Source organism: Oryzias melastigma, linkage group LG6 (assembly GCF_002922805.2).
Source record: "Oryzias melastigma strain HK-1 linkage group LG6, ASM292280v2, whole genome shotgun sequence".
NCBI lineage: Eukaryota > Metazoa > Chordata > Actinopteri > Beloniformes > Adrianichthyidae > Oryzias > Oryzias melastigma.
Genome location: NC_050517.1, coordinates 31365243 through 31373311, shown reverse-complemented (window position 1 = coordinate 31373311; position 8069 = coordinate 31365243). Strand labels below are relative to the sequence as shown.

The 8069-nt window shown below is 37.6% G+C and overlaps 1 protein-coding gene across 1 annotated transcript in view; it reads right to left on the bottom strand.

The window, feature by feature from the left end:
* cdh13 (cadherin 13, H-cadherin (heart)) overlaps positions 1–8069 on the bottom strand; it is a 431031-nt gene that overhangs the window by 32781 nt on the left and 390181 nt on the right. The window lies entirely within an intron of this gene.

Sequence of the window (8069 nt, the reverse complement as noted above, 5' to 3'; positions counted from 1 at the left end):
AAAACAGGCCACAGGGAATGAAAAATGTTGCAGCCTCGAAAGAATCAACTGAAATCTGGTGAAAGATTCAAGTGAAAAACAGGGTTAAATATTTGATGAGATAAAACTTGACAGATTCATTAAAGGCTCATAGGATTTAATTATAAATTATACGACATTAATTACAATGTGACAAATTTTGAGGACTAATATTAAAAAAAGTGTCGTCATCCTTCACCATTTTCCCAATGTATGCATGAGGATGTAGAGTGATACAAACATATTTTATTTTGATTTGGCCTCCTCTTCTCCCCACATGCACTCTGAGAACATGCGATTCCTGCCCAGAATGACCCAAATAGGATTTGAAGAAGGAAGTTTCTGATGAAAAATGATGGTGCTGAGAACGGCAGAGCAATGCGGCATAACATGCTTTCTCAAAAATTTATAGACACGTGGAACATTTTTAGAACAGGACCTCCTTTCTGTGAAAGCAGAATATTCACACTTACAGTCCCAAAGCCAGATGGTAAACTTGTTAAATAAATATTTTTTTATTTTTTTAAATAAAACTACAGTTGTAAGCATGTCGTTCATATATAACCTCCTAAAAAGGGGCACTATGAAATATCACCCCGGGTACAGATTCCCCCTGGAAGGTTGGAAGCAAAGATCTAGGACTGAAATATTCATTATTTTTGAAAATCTATAACTGTATGTGTTCAGGCTGGTGCAGGATAACCTGAAGGGCATGTGTAGGTGCTGGTTTCCAAGAATAATACCAGTAATCCAGCATCATATCTAAACCTACAAACCAAAGCACATCGACACTTGTCTCCATGGAATGTTGGTCAGAATGCATAAAACATCGATATTGGTAGTAAAGTTTACTCATAAGTCCCACTTGTAGGTCGTAAAACAAGGTTTTCAGCCTGAACGAGGTCATAAGGGCAATCATGTAAACATAGTACTGCATATCTAGGAAGCTCTACGTCTGTAAGGTCGGTTTTGTCAAAGATTCATTCCAGATGTTCTAAGTGAAGTAAAAAACCACAGAATGTTGATTAGATCACGATCATCATCACAAACTAAAAACAGTCAAACATTTGATTTTGCTTTCAACTGTAACACAACAACCAACCAATCAAACAACCAACCAATCAAACAACCAACCAACCATCACACCAACCAACCAACACACCAACCAACCAACCAACACAACAACCAACCGACACACCAACCAACCAATCAAACAACCAACCATCACACCAACCAACCATTTTGCTTGTAGAGCATCATTCATTAACATGTGTAGAACACAATGTGCTTGACATAAAATACACATATAAACATCAATTAAAACAATAAAAAGTCGTACAGCAGCCATGGTGCAGGAATAGACGGATTGACCTCTGATCAAAAATTACAGGTTCGATTCCCACCCTATGTCAAAGTGTCCTTGGGCAAGACACTGGACCCCACATTACTCCTGGTGGTCATGGGTGGAACCAGAATTATTCACCAGTGTGAATGTGTGTGGGTGTGACTGTGTCAGTAAAGGGCTTTAGGCTTCCAAGGAAATGTACTAAAGTGCAATACAAGTATGCACCATTTACCATTAAACCCACAGAGAAACAAAAAAAGGAAGGCAACGGTGTGGTTAATGGTTGGAGAAGGCACTGTATACATCAAAAGAAAGAAAGGCAAAAAATGTGCAAAACATTTGCAATAAAAGCCATAAAATACCTAAAATAAGTACTTTAAATAAAGAGGTTATGTAGTTAAAATAGGCTGAAACACACACAAAAAATGTCCTCCATCATGAGAAAATGGAGTAAAGACGATGAAACATGATTTTCATTTGACTGGGTCTTAAGTCCTGAGGAGGTCTGATAAACAGGAAGGTTCGGATCCATTCAGAGATTTCAACGCTAGAAGGAGGGTCTTAAAATCAATCCTAAGACCATTCCTGTTTGAGGCTGTAAAGATATAAAAAAACCTGTAATGACAGTCTGTACTGTTCTATAATAGTAAGACAATCATTACTACCCCTACATACAGAGGCTTTTACATGGGGGCTTTTTCCTGGTCATGGAGTGAAAGTAAAGAGTAAATGGTCCTCATCTACAGTAGATAAATGTGGCTGTGACAACATCGGCGCCAGATCAAGAGTGAAGAGAAGTGACTCGGGCAAAATCAGACAGAAGACGTGTGCAAAAGCAAATCAAAGAGCCAAACTCCTCATGCGAGACTCCAGATAATCCATTATCACTTGAGGCACGAGTCCAGGAGAGTGAGGACAGGGCCTGGATTCCCATGGGTGAAAGGATGCAAATTTCAACCCATTTGCAGTGTGTAGGGCGTCTCTGTGCTTGGCTAACTTTAAATGAAGCTGTTTGTCTTCCTAAATGAATATTCCTCTCACCAATCACTGTTGGTGAGAGCAGCATTCATTTAGCGTTCATTTCTCTGCACCTCTCCCACTCCTCCTTATCTGCCTTGCATCATGCCGGTGTCATCATCAGCCTGCCTCAGCATCAATGGGGCTTGTCTGCTGGCCTCGGCTTCACACCACTCCATCAAAAGTTCTGGCTAAACACACTTTGATTTTCTGAGGGAGGCAGGCTATTTACAGATATTTACGTCCACGACGTGCACAGCCGCCGCCTGAACATTAGCCACAACAAAGGACATTAAAAAGTCACCATTGAAGAAAGAAAGGGAAATTAGATTTCACTCTTAACGTTTGATTAACTCATTGCTGCTATGCTAGGAAAAGAATATGAGGTGTAAGAGATATTTTTGTAGTGAGAGTTGAAAGAAGCCAAAGTGATGGTTTTTCATGTGGGTTTAGTGAAGTCGCTGTGAGTCTACGACCAGAATTAGACTTGGTAAACGAGGTCCATTCCCCAGACGGAAGGAGGTGAAACACAAACTTTATCTTCATCTGCATTAAAAAGAAAAGCCGTTTTCAGCTCAAAGGTCCTCCTGCCTGGAAGGTGCTGAAGATTCGTTAAAGTTGCATAAATCAGGGCACTTTCTTCCCATCAGTAGAATAAAACACGTGATTGAGGCCAGGCTGCAGTTTGTTACCACAACGTAAAAACAAACGTGTTCATGCTGGGTTCTACTTTGTTTATTAGTGTTTAAAGTCATACTTTTTTAGGCTCCAAATGGTTTAATGTCGGATAACAACTGTCCTGCTGTAATGTAGGAGCTGAGGCGAGTGCATCCATATGCAACTTGACTTTAACAGTGAGAGCGACAGGTAAGACGAGGCAGAACAGTCAGGAGACAGGCCAGGGTCAAACTTTGGAGCCAGAAAAATCGGGCTGCCTGAATAATTTAATAGTCGATAAGTTGTTACTTTATATTATATGGAGTGTTAGTGTATTTAAGTGGAAAGTTAAATTGGCATTCTGCTAGCTTTTTGGACTATTTTAACATTTATTAAAGTTTTCTAGGCTATTTTGGAGTTTAGCTAATATTTCAGCTACATGCTAGCTATTTTGGCAAATTTAGGCTTCTTTCAGTTTTTTTAGAATAATTTGTCATTTAACAAATATTTTAGCTGGCTATCCGCTACAGCATTTTCAGCTATTAGCTTAGCGATTTCAGCTATTAATTTCAGCATCTTTAGCTATCAAAACTATCATCTTCAGCGGCCAAATTCAGCCTACAGCATTCACACTAGCATTATCACAGGTAATGCTATATATCTAGTTTTTAGTTAGTTTAGTTAGTTTTTAGTTAGTTTAAAGCTAATGATGGTTAAGATACTTTACATCCACTTTGCGAATGACCCGATGAGTCGACTAATCGTAAAAAATAATCGGTGATTAGTTGACTATTAAAATAATCGTTGTAGCAGCACCAGGGAAAACAGGCGAGAGTCAAATACAGGAACACAAAAGGAAGAATGCTCAGACTGAATGCACAGAGACACAAAACAAGACTTCACAGGAGAGAGAGGAGCAGGAACATATGCAGCACTGATGATGATGACGAGGGGACTGGAAAATGGTGGCTGATGCATGATGGGAACTGAAGTACAAGGGGATGACAAATGCAGTTAGTACTCAGGTGAAGGCTCCCTCTGGTGGTCGGGGGAGGACATGACTGGCTGGGTCACAAACACCTGTATGAGGCTGAAGTCAGATTTGGGAGTTTATCTTCTTCCTCTATGAAATCTCTGGAGCTGCTTTAAACTGTACTTGTTCACTAGATTTCATGTAGGAACCATTAAAATGCGATACAGATTTTAATCCATAACTGTATAAGTGGAAGCTGACTTTTAGATGTGATGGATAAATACAAAAAGAAAAAAAAGTTGGTATTTTCTGAATGTAATTTTGAAAGTGTTTGAATAACTTTATTAGCAGCATCCTCTTAACATTAGACAGACAGTTGCTGAAAAATCTGCCTTATTATTATGGTGTGTGGGAACAACTGGCACAATGAATCCATATTTGGAGCAGAAAAAATAAAGTAATAAGTAAATAAAATTCTTATTTAGGTTAAAACTTAAAATAATGTCTCAATTTGTCAGAGAATCTGCATGTTTTGATAATTACTGAAATCCTAGAAAACTGCCATGCAGCAGACCTTGTAACCTGCTCTAAAATAAAACAGGAAATGGAACGGTTTAAAGGACAAAAATGAAATGATCAAAAGTATAAACTACATTTATGGAACACAGTAAATAGTGGGCACATTCGTTTTTATCATGAGTAGGGTACATGTGTCATGGCGACAGGTGAGGCTCTGCTCCCCCTGCTTCTCCTGACCGCACGTTGAAACGTGTTTCAATAAGGAACTAAGAACCACCGAAACCGCCACAATTATGCCTACCCACCAAGTCAGAAACAAAACTGCTCAATTGGGTGGAAAATTGCCCAATCTGAAAAAATGGATTCTCTGCTGGTTAACTTGCTGTTGACTGGAATATTTTATTGCTGTAATTATCTCATTTCAGTGAATTGTGATGTTTTATTAATGACAAAGTTAAATAATAATAGTAGGCATTGATTTTATTTTTAGAGATTTTTATGAAATATTCAGGCAATCGCCTACCTTTGCCTAAGTCCGCCCCTGATTTAGAGAAAAGACTCCTGGTTTTTGTCTGTTAAATGCAGCTTTCTTTTATTTTACGGTCAAAGGATCTTCTTCTGTTTCTTCTCCGCCTCTTTTCTTCAAAAACGAACTTTCCAAATACGGTTGTTTTTTGTTAACTATGGTTTAAACGTAGCGGTCAGCACAGCGGCTTTGAAAAGGTAGTGGATGTTCTTCCGACACGTGACTGAGCAACTGAACAAGAATCATGCATGTGTAAAAATAAAACGTAGAAATAAAACAAAAAAATGTAGGTTGTGTTTTTTTCCTCTCTGTGGCTCGGTACCAATGGACCGGTACTGATCCGTGGCTCGGGGGATGGGGACCACTACTATAGACAATGATGTTAAATGTTATTGTGATTCAGTATTGGAGGGAGAAAAATCAGAGAAAATCTTTAAATCAGACGCCATAGAGTCAGTGGGTGAAGAACGATGCTTCTGAGATCATAGAGAGAAACTCAATGTTTTTTTTTTTGTTTTTAACAATCTATATTCTATTTATTTGCTTAAATAATGGTACCTGTTTATTATGACCAAAATTAAAAAAACAACAACAGTCATTTTCACTCACAAGTCATATTTAATTTAAATAGCCAGTGTCATCATTCTTATGCTTAGAATTAATTTAAATTACAAAAACTAAAATCTATTAGGTTTCCTTCCCATGACTTTGATATTGATATTTCTGTCGAGTTTGTTCAAAGTGCAGAAAGTTTTGAAAGAAACAAAAGCAACACAAAATTCCCCAAATCTCCCTAGTGCCAAAGACATATTTAGTGTCGGTAAAAGAGTCTCTCACTAAGTTATCTTTCATAAAGTGTGGAGCAGGTCTTCTAAATTGGTTCCTGAGCAGAAATTACACTAATTAGCAAACGAGATTAGCTTAATTGTCTCCATCATAGTGACCCTTTATTCATCAGAATGCCTTACAGCCAGTTCAGACACACGATCTGCACTCATGCAGCACTTGCTCATGATAACCTGGATTTCAATTAAAGTAAAAGTCCTGCTGCTCTTTTAAAGTCAGGGGAACAGTTTAAAACTGAATTTACAAGAAAAACAAATTGAAGTAATTACTTCTGGAAAGAAGCAATTAAAAAAATCTACTGGCTGTAACACATTTGCTTTTTTAAAAACTGAACTGTCTATGGAATTTTGGAATGCAGCGTTTCCTCATTTCTTGTTTAAAGTTAAAAAACAAAAAACCATAAAAAAAAAAAACTTGAAACAGTCACTTTTATTTTTACAGACATAATAGATGTTTTTAGGCTTTAAACTCCTAACAAGACACTTTATGCTCTTTTCTTAGACAGAAATAAACATTTTTGCCATTTTCTCTTCTGTTTAAATCCTCAAAGTTCAAACTTTTATTGAAAATTAAGTCCATAATTATGGCATGAAAACAAACATCTGTTAAACTGTTTTATTGTATTTCATTGTTTCATGATTTTACTTTCATATTTTATTTTCTGTCCAGAACTTTGGTTGCTCACGCCTTTAAAGGTGCAATATAAATGATAAACTGATTGATTGGTAGATTGATTGATCTGCTGACAATCGAAGGCTCATGAAAATTCTGCAAATAAACACATTCCCTATAGGAGTTGTAGCACCAACGAGGTTGAATGACGTAGTCTAGAAATCAATTAAAAAGAAAAGCATGCAAAATTGCACAAAGAATAAAAATAAAAAAATCTACCAACATGAAAAGTGAACAGAATTATAGCGAGGGACGGCTGTAACTATTTAAACTGTCATTGTTTCTATTAACTATGAAATTGCACAAATTGGACTTCTGATAATAAATTCTCCTAATGGAAACATGCCAATTTAGAAAAAACTGGATTTATCAAAATAAAAAGTATTTGCGCTTGGAGCATTGACTGTCTATTAGAACTGGACACCACCCCCTCCCCCCTCGCGTTCCAAACAGGAAGTACCAACTGGTTCCAGAAAACTGTGGAGTTCTATGTAGAGAAATAAACGTCTATTTCTCAGTCAAGATATTTGTCACCATGACCATTCTTGCTCTGGTGACTCGTTCTAACATGTTCTTACTAAACCTATTTTTTTTATGATATATTTTCTTTGATTGACAGATTCTCCTGCTTTCAGTGGAAGGGGTGTGGCTTTCCAACGAGCTCACTCCGGTTTAGTGAGAGTGGTTGCCATAGAAACGATGACTCAGACCAATCACTGCCTACTAACATCATCTGGTTCCAAAATGGTGAAGTCCATATCGCGGAAACATGGCGACTGAATTGACTTCATTTCGTTGGAACCAGAGATAAAGGATTTTCTATTGATGACATCACAGGATGTCCAGCTCTATATATGTCAATGGTTTAGACAAGGTGGTTTTTGAAATCACATATTTAGCAAAACTGCAATGGAAACTTTTTTTTCCAAATTAAATAAGTCACGTGACCAGCGGTGACTTTGACACTGCTCAGCGGGCGCCACAACAGGTCCCACAGAGTCACAGCCCATCGGGACTGAAGCGAGTCAAACAGTTGTTGGATCCACAGCTCTGTAAAACCACCAACCACAATCTCCAAAAATCTCTTCCTCTGTAGACCCCCCCACGTAGCTCGCCACTCCACGGCCAGAACAAGACGCCGACGTTTCCTTTGATAGATAATGACAGAAACAAGAATGTATCTGCTGGAAGTCAAAGTATCATCACATCTGTCACGTAAGTCGCTGTGTTGATTTACATCATTATGATTGGTGTTTATTTGACATTTCTACAACTTCAATAAAGTTTTCCGCCATATGTGTGATGGGAACGCAGCTTGTATGATGAGTCAATAAGATGAGTTTTGACAAAAATATTCCCAACAGCAAAAACACAGCAGAATATATAATTTAACAGTTTTGTATTCACATTTATGTCTTCATGACTTCACTTGATTAAGATTATAAACTCAACAAAAAGGATTTTTAAAGGTTACAAAATGTTGACCAGGTTATTTT